Here is a 22,975-nt window from a genome sequence, read left to right on the forward strand (position 1 = left end):
TAAAGGAGATTGTGAGCCGCTCTGAGACTCTTCGGAGTGGAGGGTGGGATATACCGTAAATCCGATATCTTCTTCTACCTCACAGGGTGTCTGTTGTGGGGGTGGGGAAGATAAAGGAGATTGTGATCGCTCTGAGACTCTGGGATTCAGAGTATAGGACGGGTTATAAATCCAATATCATCTTCTTCTCCTTCTTCTCCTCCTCCTCCTCCTCATGAGAGAGAAAGAAAATACCTTTCCACTTTTGCCACCCCACAAATACTTTAATGTATCTCTACTGAAGTCCTCTTTAATTGTACTTCTGTAAGCTATAAAGGCCTGCATGTCTTTTTTTACCCTACGTGTAACTTAATCGAATTGAATCAGAACATTCTGGTTGGGTATTCAACTGCCTTTTGAACTAATCCCCTGGTTAAAACTGGCGTACATTTTAATATCAGAAAACCCTCCATATTTTAATATCAGCACCCCCTCCAGCCTTTTGAAACATTGCAGGGCATGTGAGGTTGCTTGTAATTTAATACATTTGGGCCACTGGTCCTTCGTTGCTGTCAGACAGGCCTGGTAATATCTTTCCCATGTCATGCCCTATTTGCAGGAGCTACCAAAACAGTCCTAAACAGTAAATGTCAGCATGTAACTTCTAGACCCTCTCTCTCTCGGCTTGACTTCGCGAACGAAGATTTAAGAAGGGTGCAATAGTCCACGTCTGCTGCAGGCTCGCTGGTGGCTGACAAGACCAATGCGGGACAGGCAGATCCGGCCACAGTGGCTGCAGGGAAAAGTCTGATTTGGGGTTGAACTCCTAGACCCAAGCATTGTAATATCTGACCACTGAGTGAAAATGGTCCCTGCCAGTCAATCAACTAAAATGGGTTGATTAATCTACATGCATGAGCCTGCCTTAGACTGCATCAGAACCTCGGTCCATCAAAGTCCGAGGTTAAAAGAGCAGGTTAAAACACTTGGGGCTCTTTAGTTTGGAGAAACGTCGACTGAGGAGCAACATGATAGAGGTTTACAAGGTTGTGCATGGGACGGAGAGGGTAGAGAAAGAAATCCTTTCCTCCCTTTCTCACAATACTCGTGGGCACTCCATGAAATTGCTGAGCAGTCAGGTTAGAACAGATAAAAGGAAGTCCTTCTTCACCCAAAGGGTGATTAACACGTGGAATTCACTGCCACAGGAGGTGGTGGCAGCTACAAGCATAGCCAACTTCAAGAGGGGAATGGATAAAAATATGGAGCAGAGGACCATCAGTGGCTATTAGCCACAGCATATTGTTGGAACTCTCTGTGGCAGTGATGCTTTGTATTCTTGGTGCTTGGGTGGGGGCACAGTGGGAGGGCTTCTAGTGTTCTGACCCCACTTGTGGACATCCTGATTGCACTTGGGTTTTTTGACCACTGTGTGACACAGAGTGTTGGGCTGGATGGGCCATTGGCCTGAGCAAACATGGCTTCTCTTATGTTATGTGACATAGAGTGTTGGACTGGATGGGCCAATGGCTTGATCCAACATGGCTTCTCTTAGGTTCTTATGTGTGGCACAGAGTGTTGGACTGGAGGGGCCATTGGCCTGATCCAACATGGCTTCTCTTAGGTTCTTATATGTGACACAGAGTGTTGGACTGGAGGGGCCACTGGCCTGATCCAACAGGGCTTCTCTTATGTTCTTATGTGACACAGAGTGTTGGACTGGAGGGGCCACTGGCCTGATCCAACATGGCTTCTCTTAGGTTCTTATATGTGACACAGAGTGTTGGACTGGAGGGGCCATTGGCATGATCCAACATGGCTTCTCTTAGGTTCTGATGTGTGACACGATGTGTTGGACTGGATGGACCATTGGCCTGATCCAACATGGCTTCCCATATGTTCTTATGTTCTTAAGGTCAGTATTGTCTACTTGGACTGGCAGCCACTCTCCAGGGGTCTCAGGCTGAGGTCTTTCCCATCACCTCCTGCTTGATCCTTTTACCTGGAGATGCCTGGGATTGTACCTGGGACCTTCTGCATGCCAAGCAGAGGCTCTACCACTGAGCTGCAGTCCCTCCCGAACATGTTCATGAGGCTGCCTTGTACCTACTCAGTATTGTCAAGGCCAGTCTTGTCTACTCAATCTGGCAGCAGCCCTCCAGGGCAGGGGTAGGGAACAGTGGCTCTTCAGATTTTTTTTTTGCCTACAACTCCCATCAGCCCCAGCCATGCTGGCTGGGGCTGATGGGAGTTGTAGGCAAAAAACATCTGGAGAGCCACTGTTCCCTAGCCCAGCTCCAGGGTCTCAAGCAGAGATCTTTCCCCATCACCTGCTCGATCCCTTTAACTGGAGATGCCAGGGAGTGAACTTGGGACCTTCTGCGTGTAAAGGAGAGAAACTGCCCCTGAGCCCCAGGCCCAGAAAGCAGAAGTTGCACATGTCCATGATGCAAATGTGTACATCTTTATAACTGCGCATCATCTCTTTTCCAAAATAAAAACATAATTGTAAATGTTTTTCTGTTGGGGGTCATCTGTCAGTTTGGTAAAGGCGTGTGGGATCCATTGCCAATTAATTCAGACTTTAAAAAAATCCAGACAGAACCAACGAGCAGGTAAGCTCCATCTTAAGTTACAAATCCAGTGCAAAAAAAAAAAAAGGCACTCCCCCAAAGCGGCGAGAAAACAGGCCCTGTTGTCAGCATGCCTGAAGAGCACACGTTTAGAATCACAGACGTGGAAGGGGACCTCCAGGGTCATCTAGTCCAACCCCCTGCACAATGCAGGAAACTCACAAATAGCTCCCCCCCACACATGCATCCCCAGTGACCCCCTGCTCCATGCCCAGAAGAAGGTAAAACCCTCCAGGATTCCTGGCCAAACTGGCCTGGAGAGAAATTGCTGACTGACCCCGCCCCCTTCCTAAGAGGCAATCAGCATTTCCTGGGGCATGTAAGAAAGGGCCATAAGAACTAAGCAATGAGGCAACCCTTCCTGTCTTGCTTTGATTCTCCACTCCTCCACTTGCACCTGCTGGAATAGCCTTGGGTCAGCCATAGCTCTGGCAGAGGTTGTCCTTGAAAGGGCAGCTTCTGGGAGAGCCCTCTCAGCCCCACCCACCTCACAGGGTGTCTGTTGCGGGGGAAGAAGACATAGGAGATTGTAAGCCACTGAGTCTCTGATTCAGAGAGAAGGGGGGGTATATATCTACGGTCTTCTTCTTCCCCACTCCTCCACTTGCACCTGCTGGAATGGCCTTGGGTCAGCCATAGCTCTTGCAGAGCTGTCGTCGAAAGGGCTGCTGCTGAAAGAGCTCCCTCGGCCCCATCTACTTCGCAGGGTGCCTGTTGTGGGGGAGAGAGATAAAGGAGATTGTGAGCTGCTCTGAGACTCTTAAGTGGAGGGCGGAATATAAATCCAATGTCTTCTTCTTCTCATGATCTGCCTAATCCACAGAATCAGCGTTGGAGTCAGATGGCCATAGGGTTGCCAATCCCCAGGTGGGGGCAGGGGATCCCCCAGTTTGGGGGCCCTCCCTCCACTTCAGGGCCATCAGAAAGCGAGGGGGGGGAGGGAAATGTCTGCTGGGCATTCCATATTCCCTATGGAGACCAATTACCATAGGGTATAATGGAGAATTGATCTGTGAGTATCTGGGGGTTCTGGAAGGGCTGTTTTTTGAGGTAGAGGTGCTAAATTTTCAGCATAGCATCCAGCGCCTCCCCCACAAATACCCTCCAAATTTCAAAAGGATTGAGCCCCCAAAGAAGGTGCCCCTACCCTTCATTACTTCCAATGGAGGGAAGGCATTTAAAAGTTGTGCAATCCCTTGAAATGTGATAGCCAGAACTCCCGTTGGAGTTCAATGATGCTCGTCACACCCTTGCCCCTGGCTCCACCCCCAAAGTCCCCAGATATTTCTTGAATTGGACCTGGCAACCCTAGAGGGCCATCTTTTGGGGAGGGACGGTGGCTCAGTGGTAGAGCATCTGCTTGGGAAGCAGAAGGTCCCAGGTTCAATCCTTGGCATCTCCAAAAAAGGGTCCAGGCAAGTAGGTGCGAAAAACCTCAGCTTGAGACCCTGGAGAGCTGCTGCCAGTCAGGGGAGGGATGGTGGCTCAGTGGTAGAGCATCTGCTTGGGAAGCAGAAGGTCCCAGGTTCAATCCCTGGCATCTCCAACTAAAAAGGGTCCAGGCAAGTAGGCGTGAAAAACCTCCGCTTGAGACCCTGGAGAGCCGCTGCCAGTCTGAGTAGACAAGACTGACTTTGATGGACTGAGGGTCTGATTGGGGAGAGACAGTGGCCCAGTGGTAGAGCATCTGCATGGTAAGCAGGAGGTCCCAGGTTCAATCTCCGGCATCTCCAACTAAAAAGAGTCCAGGCAAGTAGGTGTGAAAAACCTCAGCTGGAGACCCTGGAGAGCCGCTGCCAGTCTGAGAAGACAATACTGACTTTGATGGACCAAAGGTCTGATTCAGTATAAGGCAGCTTCGTATGTTCATATGTTGTTGTTCAGTCGCACAGTCGAGGCCGACTCTTTGCGACCCCCTGGACCAGGTCACACCAGGCTTTCCACCATCCTCCGAAGTCTGCCCAAATGTGTATTTGTTACATCAGTAATGCTGTCCAGCCATCTCCTCTTTTGCCGCCCCCTTCTTCTTTTGCCTTCTGTCTTTCCCAGCATCACGGTCTTCTCCAGGGAGTGCTCCCTTCTCATTGGGTGGCCAAAGAATTCGAGCTTCAGTTTCAGCATCTGACCTTCCAGGGAACAGTCAGGGTTGATTTCCCTTAGGACTGATGGATTGAATCTCCTTGCAGTCCAAGGGACTCTCAAGAGTCTCCTCCAGCACCACAGCTCGAAAGCATCTATTCTTCTGCGCTTGGCCTTCTGCTTAAAAAACCTCCGAGGGAGGAGAGCCCACCACCTCCCGAAGAGGAAGCCTCTTCTGCTCTGTCTACCTTGGAAAGCAGCGGGCCCCTTGCTGTCCCTGTTTTATCCCCCCAAGAGTCCAGCGCGCCTGCCCTCTTCCCAGCCACCGCTAGGAGGCACCCCAACACCAGAGCTGGCTGCCGCTCGCCTTTTGCCAAGAAGTCAATGGGATCATTTGTCCGAGCCTTTTCCCAGTCGATGGTCCTGACACGCCGCAGTCATCGCTCTGATTAAGATGCCACACTTGAGTTAGAGCATCCATTAAGATTTGATGAGTAATTGATCAGAGCATCAACAGGGATGCGGACAGGGGGGCTGGGGGGGGAGGGGAGGGGAGGGCCCCCTGCACCAGAAGGAACCTTATTAGCAACAGAGAATCTCCCGCGCGGGAGCCTTTCCCTGGCGATGCTCGCTCCAGCACAAGAAGCAGAGCTGGCCAGGAAGCTCATCTGCCCGGACAGCGTTGGAGCAGCTGAGAGTCCAAAGCTGCCTGCCTTGCCCGGGGATTCTCCTGTCTGAGTGGACAAGAGGCATGTTCAGCCTTCAGCCTGGGCCTTGTCTTGTGAATTTGAAACGGAAGAAACAAAAGGGAAGGATTCCAGTTTCGATGAGTTAAACCAGGGGTGTCAAACATGCAGTTCAGGGTCCGGATCAGGCCCCTGGAGGGCTCCTAACAGGCCCCCGAGCAACTGGCGGTCATCTGCTTCCTTCTGCATCGCAGCTTGCTTTGCCAGACTTGCTCAATTGCACAGGAGCTACGGAGTAAAACCTCCCTTTTCTCCATTGGCTGAGGCTCCTCCCTTGGGGAGGAATAGCTTGCTTTGCCAGGCTCTCTCAATCACACAGCAGAACTACTGAGTCAAACCTCTCTTCCTTTTATTGACTGAGGCTCTCCTCCCCCACAGTCCCTGGGGAAGGAAGGCAAGAGCCAGGGCTTCCTTTGCCCAGTTCCCTGGATCCCATGGGAGAAATACAAGCTTCTCTTCCTTCTATTGGCTGAGGCTCCTCCCCCCAGTCTACTGGGGAAGGAAGGAAAGAACCAGAGCTTCCTTTGCCCAGTTCCCTGGATCCCATGGGAGAAATACATAGAAAGCACCTTTAGGACCAATGAGCACTAACATTTTAAGCATGTTTTAATTTTTTTAAAAATATGTGTTTGTGTTCTTTATAAAATTTCTGTCTCTGCTCCCTAATCTTAAATAGGTACACACACGGCCCGGCCTGACGTAGCTCACCCCAACCTGATATGGCCCGCCCCCTCAAGGTCTCATTTGCATCAGATCCGGCCCTCATAAGAAATGAGTTTGACACCCCTGGATGGATGCATGCTGAACAGGTCCGCTGACAGCTATGTGGGTAGCTCAATGGAGCCTCCAGGGTCAAAGAGAGAAGGCTGCAAACCAATAGGACATGATTTTTGCCTTTATCTGGTTGCTGGAAATTGCTTGAATTACAAATTATGAAACTTGGAACAAACACCTCCCCAGGACTGAACAGGGATATCGGGTTTAAGAACATAAGAACATAAGAGAAGCCATGTTGGATCAGGCCAATGGACCCTCCAGTCCAACACTCTGTGTCACAGAAGAACATAAGAGAAGCCTTGTTGGATCAGGCCAGTGGCCCATCCAGTGCAACACTCTGTGTCACATAAGAACATAAGAGAAGCCCTGTTGGATCAGGCCAGTGGCCCCTCCAGTCCAACACTCTGCGTCACATAAGAACATAAGAGAAGCCATGTTGGATCAGGCCAGTGGCCCCTCCAGTCCAACACTCTGTGTCATATAAGAACATAAGAGAAGCCCTGTTGGATCAGGCCAATGACCCATCCAGGCCAACACTTTGTGTCACACATAAGAACATAAGAGAAGCCATGTTGGATCAGGCCAGTGGCCCATCCAGTCCAATACTCTGTGTCACACAGTGGCCAAAAAAAATATTACACACACACACACACACACACACACACACACACTGTGGCTAAAAGCCACTGATGGACCTCTGCTCCATATTTTTATCCAATCCCCTCTTGAAGCTGGCTATGTTTGTAGCCGCCACCACCTCCTGTGGCAGTGAATTCCACATGTTAATCACCCTTTGGGTGGAGAAGGACTTCCTTTTATCCGTTTTAACCTGACTGCTCAGCAATTTCATCGAATGCCCATGAGTTCTTGTATTGTGAGAAAGGGAGAAAAGGACTTCTTTCTCTACTTTCTCCATCCCATGCATTATCTTGTAAATCTGTATCATGTCACCCCGCAGTCGACGTTTCTCCAAGCGAAAGAGTCCAACACTCTGGGTCACACAGTGGCCAATATATGTGTGTGTGTATATACACACACACACACACATACATACACACACACAAATATATATATATATATACCGTGGCTAATAGCCACTGATGGACCTCTGGCCAATATTTTTATCCAATCCCCTCTTAAAGCTGGTTATGCTTATAGCTGCCGCCACCTCCTGTGGCAGTGAGTTCCATGTGTTAATCACCCTTTGGATGAAGAAGGACTTCCTTTTATCCGTTCTAACCCGAATGCTCAGCAATTTCATCGAATGCCCACAAGTTCTTGTATTGTAAGAAAGGGAGAAAAGTACTTCTTTCTCTACTTCCTCCATCCCAGGCATTATCTTGTAAACCTCTATCATGTCACCCCGCAGGCGACGTTTCTCCAAGCTAAAAAGCTAAAGGGTTTTTTAATCTCATTACATATAGTACACCAGGGGTGGCCAAACTGTGGCTCAGGAGCCACATGTGGCTCTTTCACGCACACTGTGTGGCTCTCGAAACCCCCACCACCCTGTCAGCCAGCTTGGAGAAGGTGCTGGTCTCTTTAAATCACTTATCCAAGCCAAGCCAGCCTGTGGCTTGGAGAATGCATTTAAAGTTAAAGTTGCTTTCTTCCCACCTCTCTCTCTTCCCATCTATTTGCCTGCCTGCCTGCCTGTCTTGCAGCTCTCAAACATCTGATGTTCATGTCTTGTGGCTCTCAAACATCTGACATTTATTCTATGCGGCTCTTACATAGTTCGTCTACCCCTGTGCTACACTCATTCTCACTAAACATAGCTATATATCCACAATATTCCAATGTATTTCTCTCTGAGGATATTTTATCAGAATAATAAGAGCCCCATGGCGCAGAGTGGTAAAGCTGCAGTACTGCAGTCGGAGTCCTCTGCTCACGACCTGAGTCCGATATCAGCGGAAGCTGGTTCCGGTAGCCGGCTCCAGGTTGACTCAGTCTTCCATCCTTCCGAGGTTGGTAAAATGAGTCCCCAGCTTGCTGCGGGGGGGGGGGGAGTGTAGATGACTGGGGAAGGCAATAGCAAACCACCCCGTCAAAAGTCTGCCGTGAAAAGGTTGTGAAAGCAACGTCACCCCAGAGTCGAAAACGACTGGTGCTTGCACAGGGGACTACCTTTATCTTTTATCAGAATAATGCCTTTTGTATTTACATACTCAAATAAGGGATATTGGCTGTTTATCTCATTATGTGTGCTAAACCCAACTTCCACTATATTTTAATGGATTTTTTTTCTAATGGCAAACTAGAATGATATTTACAATGTATGTTACTAGTTAAAAAGTAAATTAGGTGGGCAGGATCATCACTAGGAAAAACATTTGTCCTTTGTTTAACTCAGACTTGTATGCAATAGAGCAATTAACAGGCAGCTTTTTTTTATTATTATTATTATTAATAATAATAATAATAAGTGGCCCCGTGGCGCAGAGTGGTAAAGCAGCAGTACTGCAGTACTGTGATCTGAACTCTCTGCTCACGACCTGAGTTCGATCCCAGCGGAAGCTGGTTCAGGTAGCTGGCCCAAGGTTGACTCAGCCTTCCATCCTTCTGAGGTCAGTAAAATGAGTCCCCAGCTCGCTGGAAGGAAAGTGGAGATGACTGGGGAAGGCAACGGCAAACCACCCCGTAAAAAGTCTGCCGTGAAAACGTTGTGAAAGCAATGTCACACCGGAGTCTGAAACAACTGGTGCTTGCACAGGGGACCTTTCCTTTTCCTTTATTACCTCCTACTGGTTTCCCATGCCAATGCTATCCAGACCAAATATTCTTTCCGTTTCTTAATTTCACTGTTTTGCCATTGGATTCTAACTTTGTACCATTTTGCATTCTTAACCCCTGCCCCCCAGCTATATGTGGGGCAGGGTGACTGAACTTGATAATATGAGCCACATAGAATAAACGTTAGATGTTTGAGAGCCGTAAGACAAGGAAGGGAGGGAGGGAGGAAGGAAGGAAGGAAGGAAGGAAGGAAGGAAGGAAGGAAGGAAGGAAGGAAGGAAGGAAGGAAGGAAGGAAGGAAGGAAGGAAGGAAGGAAGGAAGGAAGGAAAACAGATGAGGGAGATTGGGAGAGAGGTGAAAAGAACGCAACTTTAACTTTAAATGCATTCTTCAAGCTGCTGGCTGGCATGGCTAGGAGAAGTGACTGAAAGAGAGAAACCCTTCTCCAAGCAGGTTGATGGGGCGGTGGAGGCTTTGAGAGCCACACAATATGTGTGAAAGAGCCACATGTGACTCCCGAGCTGCAGTTTGGTCACCCTCAGTCCAGAAAATCTTCAAGGTGCCCCTTTGCATTAGTCCACAAAGAGGGGTCTCTATCAAGCATTTCGCACGCTTTTTTGAAATTAGTGGGACCTGCGTTCAAATGGCTTCACATTGCTTGGGGGCACTGATCGGATGGAAGGTGCGCAGGGAAATGTTATAAATAGATATATTCTATTTGCTAGACCTCGCAAGAACCCTGTAAGGCAGGTCAACAATTTTGCCGTATTGCAGGGGCCTAGGTTGGGGGGGGGGCGTGTCTGTGAATGAGTGTTTGACCCAATCCACTGAGTTTGTCAGCGCAGGAGTGAGATTTCAACTTGGACTTTTAACTTTACAGCTGCTGTGTTAGGCAAATTCTTGCAACGTGCATACTTTGAGTCCTATGAGGGAAGGTTGAAGGAGTTGGGCATGTTTAGCCTGGAGAGGAGGTGGCTGAGAGGTGATATATCACCATCTTCAAGTACTTGATGGGCTGTCATATAGAGGATGGAGTGGAATTGTTTTCTGTGGCCCCAGAAGATAGGACCAGAACCAGTAGGTTGAAATTAAATCAAAAGAGTTTCTGGCTCAACATTAGGAAGAACTTCCTGACTGTTAGAGCGGTTCCTCAGTGGAACAGGCTTCCTCGGAAGGTGGTGGGCTCTCCTTCCTCGGAGGTTTTTAAACAGAGACTAGATGGTCATCTGACAGCAATGAGGATCCTGTGAATTTGGGGTAGGTATTTGTGGGTTTCCTGCATTGTGCAGGGAGTTGGACTAGATGACCCTGGAGGTCCCTTCCAACTCTATGGTTCTATGATTCCCTTTTCATGAGGAAGCCAAGCATCAAGGCTTCCTCGGGAGGTAGTGGGCTCTCCTTCCTTGGAGGTTTTGAAACAGAGGCTAGATGGCCCTCTGACAGCAATGCGGATCCTGTGAATTTAGGGGGTGGTCTATTTCCTGCATTGTGCAGGGGGTTGGACTAGATGATCCTGGAGGTCCCTTCCAACTCTGTTATTCAAGTATGCAACAAGCATACTTTTCAAATTCACGAGGCACAGGGACTGGTTTTCGTATCATTCCAACAGACAATAGACAGCATCAGAATCAAACACACTGAGATTCCCTCCCCCCTTTTAAAATGAAGCTTCTATCCAATTGATATTGTGTCAATAATAATGTTTTATTATTTATGACAGGCCTTAAGAGCAAAAGGCTCTATAGATCAGAACCACTGAACTCTGCCCTGCTTTGAGCCCCGGTGAGCCTTCCGTTCACTTAAAGCTGGCTCTGCGTATTGCAGGATCCGGCCAGTTACGATGAAGCCATTTCCCCAGGAACTCTGATGTCAATCCGGGTGCGGGAGAACCATCGACAATATCCTCTGCCCATAAGAAATAGAAGTCTCCCAAACGCAGAAAGTTCCATTTCTCCTCTGGATTATTCCGGAGCCCATCAGCTCTACTGACGTCTGTGCTGTGAGATGGCAGTTACCAACCCTGAGTTGGGAAATTCCTGGATATTTGGGGATGGAGCCTGGAGAGGGGTGGGTTTGGGGTGGGGGCAGACCTCAGTGGGATACAATGCCTTCGAGTCCACCCTACAAAGCTGCCATTTTCTCCAGGGCAACTGAGAGCAGGAGATCTCCACAGACGTTAGCAGCCATCGTTGGCACCTATTTTATGCTGCCTGTCCCTATTGAAGGAGCTGGCTGATGTCACAAAATATGACAGAGTTGCCCTGGGTATAAATCTAGTCTCCTCCTCCTCCTTGTCTTCTTCCCCTCCTGAACCATTTCACCTTACAGTTTCTTTGGAATGAGAAATGTAAGCGAGAGCATGAGAACATAAGAGAAGCCCTGTTGGATCAGGCCAGTGGCCCCTCTAGTCTAACACTCTGTGTCACATAAGAACATAAGAGAAGCCCTGTTGGATCAGGCCAGTGGCCCCTCCAGTCTAACACTCTGTGTCACATAAGAACCTAAGAGAAGCCCTGTTGGATCAGGCCAGTGGCCCCTCTAGTCCAACACTCTGTGTCACACGTAAGAACATAAGAGAAGCCATGTTGGATTAGGCCAGTGGCCCCTCCAGTCTAACACTCTGTGTCACAGAAGAACATAAGAGAAGCCATGTTGGATCAGGCCAGTGGCCCCTCCAATCTAACACTCTGTGTCACATAAGAACATAAGAGAAGCCATGTTGGATCAGGCCAGTGGCCCCTCTAGTCTAACACTGTGTCACATAAGAACATAAGAGAAGCCCTGTTGGATCAGGCCAGTGGCCCCTCCAGTCCAACACTCTGTGTCACATAAGAACATAAGAGAAGCCATGTTGGATCAGGCCAGTGGCCCCTCCAGTCTAACACTCTGTGTCACAGAAGAATATAAGAGAAGCCCTGTTGGATCAGGCCAGTGGCCCCTCCAGTCCAACACTCTGTGTCACATAAGAACATAAGAGAAGCCCTGTTGGATCAGGCCAGTGGCCCCTCCAGTCTAACACTCTGTGTCACAGAAGAACATAAGAGAAGCCATGTTGGATCAGGCCAATGGCCCCTCCAGTCTAACACTCTGTGTCACATAAGAATATAAGAGAAGCCCTGTTGGATCAGGCCAGTGGCCCCTCCAGTCTAACACTCTGTGTCACATAAGAACATAAGAGAAGCCCTGTTGGATCAGGCCAGTGGCCCCTCTAGTCTAACACTCTGTGTCACATAAGAACATAAGAGAAGCCATGTTGGATTAGGCCAGTGGCCCCTCCAGTCTAACACTCTGTGTCACAGAAGAACATAAGAGAAGCCATGTTGGATCAGGCCAGTGACCCCTCCAGTCTAACACTCTGTGTCACATAAGAACATAAGAGAAGCCATGTTGGATCAGGCCAGTGGCCCCTCCAGTCTAACACTCTGTGTCACAGAAGAACATAAGAGAAGCCCTGTTGGATCAGGCCAGTGGCCCCTCCAGTCCAACACTCTGTGTCACATAAGAACATAAGAGAAGCCCTGTTGGATCAGGCCAGTGGCCCCTCTAGTCTAACACTCTGTGTCACATAAGAACATAAGGGAAGCCCTGTTGGATCAGGCCAGTGGCCCCTCCAGTCTAACACTCTGTGTCACAGAAGAACATAAGAGAAGCCATGTTGGATCAGGCCAATGGCCCCTCCAGTCTAACACTCTGTGTCACATAAGAATATAAGAGAAGCCCTGTTGGATCAGGCCGGTGGCCCCTCCAGTCTAACACTCTGTGTCACATAAGAACATAAGAGAAGCCCTGTTGGATCATGCCAATGGCCCCTCCAGTCCAACACTCTGTGTCACATAAGAACATAAGAGAAGCCCTGTTGGATCAGGCCAGTGGCCCCTCCAGTCCAACACTCTGTGTCACACAGTGGCCAAAAACCCAGGTGCCATCAGGAGGTCCACCAGTGGGGCCAGGACACTAGAAGCCCTCCCACTGTTGCCCCTCTCAAGCACCAAGAATACAGAACATCACTGCCCCAGACATAAGAACATAAGAGAAGCCATGTTGGATTAGGCCAGTGGCCCCTCCAGTCTAACACTCTGTGTCACAGAAGAACATAAGAGAAGCCATGTTGGATTAGGCCAGTGGCCCCTCCAGTCTAACACTCTGTGTCACAGAAGAACATAAGAGAAGCCATGTTGGATCAGGCCAATGGCCCCTCCAGTCTAACACTCTGTGTCACAGAAGAACATAAGAGAAGCCCTGTTGGATCAGGCCAATGGCCCATCCAGTCGAACACTCTTTTTCACACAGTGGCCAAAGAAAACAGGCACAATTAGAATGTCTATTTGCCCCTCTCAAGCACTAAGAATACAGAGCATCAGTTGCCCCAAACATACGAATATAAGAGAAGCCATGTTGGATCAGGCCAATGGCCCATCCAGCCCAACACTCTGGGTCACACAATGGCAAAAATAGACCAGGTGCCATCAAGAGGTCCATCAGTGGGGCCAGAACACTTAAAGCCCTCACACTGTTACCCCCCCAAGCACCAAGAATACAGAGCATCACTGCCCCACAGATAGTTTCAACGATAAGCTGTGGCTAATAGCCACTGATGGACCTCTGCTCTATATGCTGATCCAATCCTCTCTTGAAGCTGGCTATGCTTGTAGTTGCTGCCACCTCCTGTGGCAGTGAATTCCATGTGTTAATCACCCTTTGGGTGAAGAAGAGAGGCCATTCCCAGCAGCTCTTAGAGAGCCAGTTTGGTGTAGAGAGAGCCAGTCTGGTGTAGTGATGAAGTGCGTGGACTGTTATCTGGAAGAACCGGGTTTGATTCCCCACTCCTCCACTTGAAGCTGCTGGAATGGCCTTGGGTTAGCCATAGCTCTTGTAGGAGTTGTCCTTGAAAGGGCAGTTGCTGTGAGAGCCCTCTCAGCCCCACCCACCTCTCAGGGTGCCTGTTGTGGGGGAAGAAGATAAAAAAGATTGTAAGCTGCTCTGAGTCTCTGATTCAGAGAGAAGGGCGGGGTATAAATCTGCAATTCTTCTTCTTCTCCTCCTTCACTTGCATCTACTGGAATGGCTTTCGATCAGCCATAGCTTTCACAGGAGTTGTCCTTGAAAGGGCAGCTGCTTTGAGAGCCCTCTCAGCCCCACCCACCTCACAGGGTGTCTGTTGTGCGGGAAGGAGATAAAGGAGATTGTGAGCCACTCTGAGTCTCTGATTCAGAGAGAAGGGCGGGGTATAAATCTCCAAATCTTCTTCTTCTCCTCCTTCACTTGCAGCTGCTGGAATGGCCTTGGGTCAGCCATAGCTCTGGCAGAGTTGTCCTTGAAAGGGCAGCTTCTGGGAGAGCTCTCTCAACCCCACCCACCTCACAGGGTGTCTGTTGTGGAGGGAGGAAGATAAAGGAGATTGTGAGCCGCTCTGAGTCTCTGATTCAGAGAGAAAGGCGGGGTATAAATCTGCAATTCTTCTTCTGGAGATTTGGGGTGATAGCACTTGAGGACGACAGGGTTTTGGGAAAGGAGGCTTTCGCCCAGCAAGGAATGTCACAGAGCCCTCCAAACCAGCATTTCCTCCAAGGGAACTGATCTCTGGAGATCAGTTGATATTCTGGGGAATCTCCGGACCTCACTTGGAGGGTGGCAACTCTAACTGGGGAGCCCCAGTGGGAATCTAACTGGGGAGTGGGAATCTAACTGGGGAATCTAACTGGGGAGCCCCAGTGGGAATCTCACCCGTTTACTGTTAATCTCACCCGTTTACTGAAGCCAGACGCCACTTGTATATTACGCCTCATACCCTTGCAACCGAGCAGGCTAGAGACTGACTTTAAAAAAAATCAAGGAAGGGGCTCCTGCTATCCCAGCCGGAGCATCTATTTCCCCCCTCCATGGCTCCGGCCTTCCTGTCTATTCCCTAGATGAGGCTCTGACTCTTTGTATCTTTATTCAATTCTCTGCGTTCACTACACCTAATCCGCTCTGTTGCGGCAAAGCTAAACACGCCGGCCTGGAAGCTGATCTTCTGGAGACCGCTAGAGAGAGCATAAATCCAATAGCGGCTCGTCAATCGTTTATCATTAGTGGGCCTGGGCCGCAGCCTCTTCCCCCACAATGCCTGGGTGGCCTGTTCCTTCATTAACCTCAGTTAGCCTCTCACTGGCGTGTGGAGCTGGGGCCCCCTCGAGTGGACCGGTTTGTCATTCTCCATCCGGTCCAGCAGCCTCCCTCAGCAGCTGGGGAAGCCGAGGGGACAGATGTGGTTGCGAACATGACAGGCGTAAGAAAGACTTCGCAAAAAAGGCCTTTTGAAGAAGACGACGACTGCGGATTTATACCCCGCCCTTCTCTCTGAATCAGAGACTCGGAGCGGCTCGCAATCTCCTCTATCTTCTCCCCCCCCCCAACAGACACCCTGTGAAGTGGGTGGGGCTGAGAGGGCTCTCACAGCAGCTGCCCTTTTGAGGACAACTCCTGCGAGAGCTATGGCTGACCACAGGCCATTCCAGCAGGTGCAAGTGGAGTGGGGTTCTCCCAGGTAAGAGTCCACACCCTTAACCGCAACACCAAACTGGCTCTCTTTTGAAAAGGGCAGGGGAATCTCAAACTTAAGGCAGCTCTCCAGGGCTGGCTCCAGGTACTTAGACTCATAGAATCACAGAGTTGGAAGGGTCCCCCAGGGTCATCTAGTCCAACCCCCCTGCACAATGCAGGAAACTCACAAACCCCTCCCCCTCAATTCACAGGATCTTCATTGCTGTCAGGTGGCCATCTACCCTCTGTTTAAAAACCTCCGAGGAAGGAGAGCCCACCACATCTCGAGGAGAAAGCCTGTTCCACTGAGGAACCGCTCTAACGGTCAGGAAGTTCTTCCTAATGTTGAGCCGGAAGCTCTTTTGATTTCATTTCAACCCGTTGGTTCTGGAGTCTGGATTCCCAAGTGGTCCCACAGCAGCTGTCAGGGTTACTTAGCACAGAGCTATTCTGTATCTGACAAAGGGTAACCCCTAATGGGACACTGTTGATATCTGAGGCTCCAACAGCAACTATCGGCACATCAATTGTCAAAGTTAGAGAGTGTCCCAAGCACAAATTTAAAATAAGAACATAAGAGAAGCCATATTGGATCAGGCAAATGGCCCATCCAGTCCAACACTCTGTGGCACACAGTGGCCAATACACACACACACACACATCATATACAAACTGTAGCTAATAGCCACTGATGGACCTCTGCTCCATATTTTTATCCAATTCCCTCTTAAAGCTGGCTATGCTTGTAGCCATCACCACCTCCTGTGGCAGTGAATTCCACATGCTAATCACCCTTTGGGTAAAGAAGGACTTCCTTTTATCCGTTTTAACCTGACTGAACAGCAATTTCATTGAATGCCCACGAGTTCTTGTATTGTGAGAAAGGGAGAAAAGGACTTTTTTCTCTACTTTCTCCATCCCATGCATAATCTTGTAAACCTTTATCATGTCACCCCGCAGTCGACGTTTCTCCAAGCTAAAGAGCCCCAAGCATTTTAACCTTTCTTCATAGGGAAAGTGTTCCAAACCTTTAGTCATTCTAGTTGCCCTTTTCTGCACTTTTTCCAGTGCTATAATATCCTTTTTTGAGGTGCGGTGACCAGAATTGTACACAGTATTCCAAATGAGACCGCACCATCGAATTATACAGGGGCATCATGATACTGGCTGATTTGTTTTGCAGGAAACGCTGGGTATTCCATCACTGCACTTTACCTAGTGTACTGCAGCCCAAAGAAGGCAAATGAAATGGACAGTTACTGCAATATTGCTGTAATACTAACCTTCTATTGTAATTCTGCCAGCTGTTAAATTCTGGCATCAAAAGTTTTTTGCAAATAATACTGAGATGCAGGGGTAGAATTCTAGCAGGAGCTCCTTTGCATATTAGGCCACACGCCCCTGATGTAGCCAATCCTTCTGGAGCTTACGAGGCTCTTTTTTGGTAAGCTCTTGGAGGATTGGCCACATCAGGGATGTGTGGCCTAATATGCAAAGGAGCTCTCGCTAGAATTCCAAGCTCTTGGAGGATTGGCTGCATCAGGGGTGTGTGGCCTAATATGCAAAGGAGCTCTTGCTAGAATTCCAAGCTCTTGGAGGATTGGCTACATCAGGGGTGTGTGGCCTAATATGCAAAGGAGCTTCTGCTAGAATTCCACCCCAGCGGAGATCAAAATATAGAATAGCAGGTCAGGACTTGTGTGTTACTTCTATACAGTTTTTCCTTTTGTTACAATACCCTTCAGGTGGTGGCTGGACCTCCCAGATTTACAGCAGACCCCCAGGTGACGGAGATCAGCTCCTCTGTGGAAAACAGCTGGCATTTTCCTAGGGTTGCCAATCCCCAGGTGGGGGCAGGGGATTCCCCAGTTTGGAGGCCCTCCCCCCGTTTCAGGGTCATCAGAAAGAGGAGGGGGGGGCAAATGTCTCCTGGGCACTCCGTTACTCCCTGTGGAGACCGATTTCCATGCATAGGGTATATTGGAGAATTGATCCGTGGGTACCTGAGGCTCTGAGAAAGCTGTTTTTTGAGGCAGAGGTGCCAAATTTTCAGCATAGCATCCAGTGCCTCCCCCACAAATACCCCCCAAGGTTCAAAAAGATTGGACCAGGGGGTCCAATTCTGTGAGCCCCTCCCCCCAAAAAAGGTGCCTCTATCCTTCAGTATTTACTATGGGAGGAAGGCATTTAAAAGGTGTGCGGTCCCTTTAATTGTGGTGATTAGAACCCCCTTTGGAGTTCTGTTATGCTTGTCACAGCCTTGCTCCTGGCTCTACCCCCAAAGTCCCCAGATATTTCTTGAATTGGACCCGGGAACCCTACATTGTCCCCTACTGAGGTCTCTCCTCAGACTCCCCTCCAAAATCTCCAGGAATTTACCGACCCGGAATGGGCAGCCTGACTCTGTGCTGATGAAATGGCAGCACCGGGAAATGCTTTTAGAATATTAAAGAAACCTCTGTTGGATCAGGCCAGTGGCCCATCCAGTCCAACGCTCTGTGTCACATAAGAGAAGCCATGTTGGATCAGGCCAATGGCCTCTCCAGTCCAACACTCTGTGTCACATAAGAACATAAGAGAAGCCCTGTTGGATCAGGCCAGTGGCCCCTCCAGTCCAAAACTCTGTGTCACATAAGAACATAAGAGAAGCCATGTTGGATCAGGCCAATGGCCTCTCCAGTCCAACACTCTGTGTCACATAAGAACATAAGAGAAGCCCTGTTGGATCAGGCCAGTGGCCCCTCCAGTCCAAAACTCTGTGTCACATAAGAACATAAGAGAAGCCATGTTGGATCAGGCCAATGGCCTCTCCAGTCCAACACTCTGTGTCACATAAGAACATAAGAGAAGCCCTGTTGGATCAGGCCAATGGCCCCTCCAGTCCAACACTCTGTGTCACAGAAGAACATAAGAGAAGCCCTGTTGGATCAGGCCAATGGCCTCTCCAGTCCAACACTCTGTGTCACAGAAGAACATAAGAGAAGCCATGTTGGATCAGGCCAATGGCCCCTCCAGTCCAACACTCTGTGTCACAGAAGAACATAAGAGAAGCCCTGTTGGATCAGGCCAATGGCCTCTCCAGTCCAACACTCTGTGTCACAGAAGAACATAAGAGAAGCCATGTTGGATCAGGCCAATGGCCCCTCCAGTCCAACACTCTGTGTCACAGAAGAACATAAGAGAAGCCATGTTGGATCAGGCCAATGGCCCCTCCAGTCCAACACTCTGTGTCACATAAGAACATAAGAGAAGCCCTGCTGGATCAGGCCAGTGGCCCATCCAGTCCAACACTCTGTGTCACACATAAGAACATAAGAGAAGCCCTGTTGGATCAGGCCAATGGCCTCTCCAGTCCAACACTCTGTGTCACATAAGAACATAAGAGAAGCCCTGCTGGATCAGGCCAGTGGCCCATCCAGTCCAACACTCTGTGTCACATAAGAACATAAGAGAAGCCCTGTTGGATCAGGCCAATGGCCCCTCGAGTCCAACACTCTGTGTCACATAAGAACATAAGAGAAGCCCTGCTGGATCAGGCCAGTGGCCCATCCAGTCCAACACTCTGTGTCACATAAGAACATAAGAGAAGCCCTGTTGGATCAGGCCAATGGCCCCTCCAGTCCAACACTCTGTGTCACAAAAGAACATAAGAGAAGCCCTGTTGGATCAGGCCAATGGCCCCTCCAGTCCAACACTCTGTGTCACACAGTGGCCAAAAACCCAGGTGCCATCAGGAGGTCCACCAGTGGGGCCAGGACACTAGAAGCCCTCCCACTGTTGCCCCTCTCAAGCACCAAGAATACAGAACATCACTGCCCCAGACATAAGAACATAAGAGAAGCCATGTTGGTGCCCTAGATGAGGCTACCTACTTGCCTCTGACCAATTAAAAAAGGAACTGAAAAAAGGGGAGGATTCCCCCCTCTATGGCTTCAAGACGCTTCCACGGATGCCTCTATGGTTGTCAAGCCCAATTCAAGAAATATCTGGGGACTTTGGGGGTGGAGCCAGGAGCAAGGTTGTGACAAGCATAATTGAACTCCAACGGGAATTCTGGCCATCACATTCAAAGGGACTGCACACCTTTTAAATGTCTTCCCTCCATTGGAAGTAATGAAGGATAGGGGCACCTTCTTTGGGGGCTCATAGAATGGGACCCCCTGGTCCACTCTTTTTGAAAATTGGAGGCTGTTTTGAGGAGGAAGAAGAAGAAGAACGCAGATTTATACCCCGCCATTCTCTCCGAATCAGAGACTCGGAGAGGCTTAGTCTCTTATCTCTTCTCCCCCCACAGCAGACACCCTGTAAGGTGGGTGGGGCTGAGAGAGCTCTTACAGCAACTGACCTTTCAAGGACAGCTTTGCCAGAGCTCTGGCTGACCCAAGGCCATTCCAGCAGGTGCAAGTGGAGGAGTGGGGAATCAAACTCGGTTCTCCAGATAAGAGTCCGCACACTTAACCACTACACCAAACTGGCTCGGAGAGGTACCAGGCTGGCTTGGAGAGGTACCAAATGCTATGTTGCAAATGTTGTGACTCTACCTCAAGAAACAGGGCCCCAGAGTCCCACAGATCAATTCTCCATTATCTCTCTCGCTCTCTCACTCTCGGCTTGACTTCGCGAACGAAGATTTAAGAAAGGTGCAGTAGTCCACGTCTGCTGCAGGCTCGCTGGTGGCTGACAAGACCAATGCGGGACAGGCAGATCCGGCCACAGTGGCTGCAGGGAAAAGTCTGATTTGGGGTTGGTGCTGTAGCAGTGCGATTCTTCCTCAATCTCCTTTTGTCCTCAAGACCAGCTATGCGTGTGTTCTCAAAGGAAGAGACAGCCTGGTGGACGGTGTGCCTCCATGCTTTGCGATCTGAGGCCAGGTCAGACCACTGGTGATGGTTGATGCGACAGGTGCCAAGGGATTTCTTCAAGGAGTCCTTGTACCTCTTCTTTGGTGCCCCTCTATTTCGATGGCCGGTGGAAAGTTCGCCATACAGGGCAATCTTGGGAAGGCGGTGGTTTTCCATCCTGGAAATCTCCATTATACCCTATGGGAATCGGTCACCATAGGGAATAAAGGAGTGCCCAGCAGACATTTCCCTCCCCACCCCCGCTTTCTGATGACCCTGAAGCGGGGGGGGGGTGGGCCCTCCAAACCGGGAGATCCCCTGCCCCCACTTGGGGATTGGCAACCCAATGTCTGTTCCTGGGAGAATGCGGCGGGTGTGTGTGTGTGTGTAGATACTGGAGGGCTCCTTGCTGCAGCCACCTCATCTGGAGCCTTCCGAGGCATTGCTAAGTGAAGGTATAAATATTCCTGGTGGCCCCATTTGCCACAAAGACACTCAAAGTTGATTGCTGTTTTACAGTAAGGAGGAGCTGGCAGAGGCTGGCTGTTACAACAGGGAATGAAATCTGAAAGGGGGGGGGGGCGGACGGGCGGGAAACCCTTCTGCGAGCAGCTCTGACAACAAGAGAGGATCTTCGATAGGACTTGACAGTTGGCTCTCTCCCCGACAAGGGCTCCCTCCCCGACAAGGTCTTTACTGCATTAGGCTGATTGGATAGCTCCCCGCACTGCATAGGTAACCCTCGGTTGTGGAATGCAGCCGTGCGCATTTGCCTGTCGCCTCCCTGAGGGCGCTGGCTCTGTCCCCAGCCTCTCCACTTAAGAGATTGCAGAGGGATGGGAAGGATTTGTGCCTTAGACTCCTCCCCCACGCCGGATGGTGGCTGGACAGGGCCCCTGTGCCAAGAGCGGCCGCTAGGGTGGTAGGGTAGACAGCTTCAAGAGGGGATTGGATCAACATACGGAGCAGAGGTCCATGAGTGGCTGTTAGCCATAGCATATTGTCGGAACTCTCTGTCTGGGGCAAGTGATGGTCTGTATACTTGGTGCTTGGGTGGGGGGCAACAGTGGGAGGGCTTCTAGTGTCCTGGCCCCACTGATGGGACCTCCTGATGGCACCTGGTTAATTTGGCAACTGTGTGTACAGAGTGTTGGACTGGAGGGGCCATTGGCCTGATCCAACAAGGCTTCTCTTTCTTATGTGTGACACAGAGTGATGGACTGGATGGACCATTGGCCTGATCCAACATGGCTTCTCTTTCTTATGTGTGACACGGAGTGATGGACTGGGCAGGCCATTGGCCTGATCCAACATGGTTTCTGTTATGTTCTTATGTGTGACACAGAGTGTTGGACTGGAGGGGCCATTGGCCTGATCCAACATGGTTTCTGTTATGTTCTTATGTGTGACACAGAGTGATGGACTGGAGGGGCCATTGGCCTGATCCCACATGGCTTCTCTTTTGATTTCCAGAAAGCTTTTAATAAAGTTCCTCATCAAAGGTTCCTTAGTAAGCTCGAGAGTCATGGAGTAAAAGGATAGGTCCTATTGTGGATCAAAAACTGGCTAATTAATAGGAAGCAGAGAGTGAGTATAAATGGGCAGTCTTCACAGTGGAGGACGGTAAGCAGTGGAGTGCCACAGGGCTCAGTACTGGGTCCCATGCTCTTTAACTTGTATATAAATGATTTGGAGTTGAGAATGAGCAGTGAAGTGGCCAAGTTTGCAGATGACATTAAATTGTTCAGGGTGGTGAGAACCAGAGAGGATTGTGAGGCACTCCAAAGGGATCTGTTGAGGCTGGGTGAGTGGGCGTCAATGTGGCAGATGAGGTTCAATGTGGCCAAGTGAAAAGCAATGCACATTGGGGCCAAAAATTACAGCTACAAATACAAGTTGATGGGGTGGGACCTGGCAGAGACTGACCAAGAGAGAGATCTTTGGGTCGTGGTAGATAATTCACTGAAAATGTCAAGACAGTGTGCGATTGCAATAAAAAAGGCCAACGCCATGCTGGGAATTATTAGGAAGGGAATTGAAAACAAATCAGCCAGTATCATAATGCCCCTGTATAAATCGATGGTGCGGTCTAATTTGGAATACTGTGTGCAATTCTGGTCACCGCACCTCAAAAAGAATATTATAGCACTGGAAAAAGTGCAGAAAAGGGCAACTAGAATGATTAAAGGTTTGGAACACTTTCCCTATGAAGAAAGGTTAAAACGCTTTGGGCTCTTTAGCTTGGAGAAACGTCGACTGCGGGGAGACATGATAGAGGTTTACAAGATTATGCATGGGATGGAGAAAGTAGAGAAAGAAGTACTTTTCTCCCTTTCCCACAATACAAGAACTCGTGGGCATTCAATGAAATTGCCGAGTAGTCGGGTTAGAACGGATAAAAGGAAGTACTTCTTCACCCAAAGGGTGATTAACATGTGGAATTCACTGCCACAGGAGGTGGTGACGGCTACACGCATAGCCAGCTTCAAGAGGGGGTTAGATAAAAATATGGAGCAGAGGTCCATCAGTGGCTATTAGCCACAGTGTGTATATACATATACAATGGCCCATCCAGTCCAACATTCTGTGTCAAACAGTGACCAAATTTTTTTTATATATATATGTGTGTGTGTGTGTGTGTGTATATATATATATATATAT

Source organism: Heteronotia binoei, chromosome 7 (assembly GCF_032191835.1).
Source record: "Heteronotia binoei isolate CCM8104 ecotype False Entrance Well chromosome 7, APGP_CSIRO_Hbin_v1, whole genome shotgun sequence".
Classification (NCBI taxonomy): domain Eukaryota; kingdom Metazoa; phylum Chordata; class Lepidosauria; order Squamata; family Gekkonidae; genus Heteronotia; species Heteronotia binoei.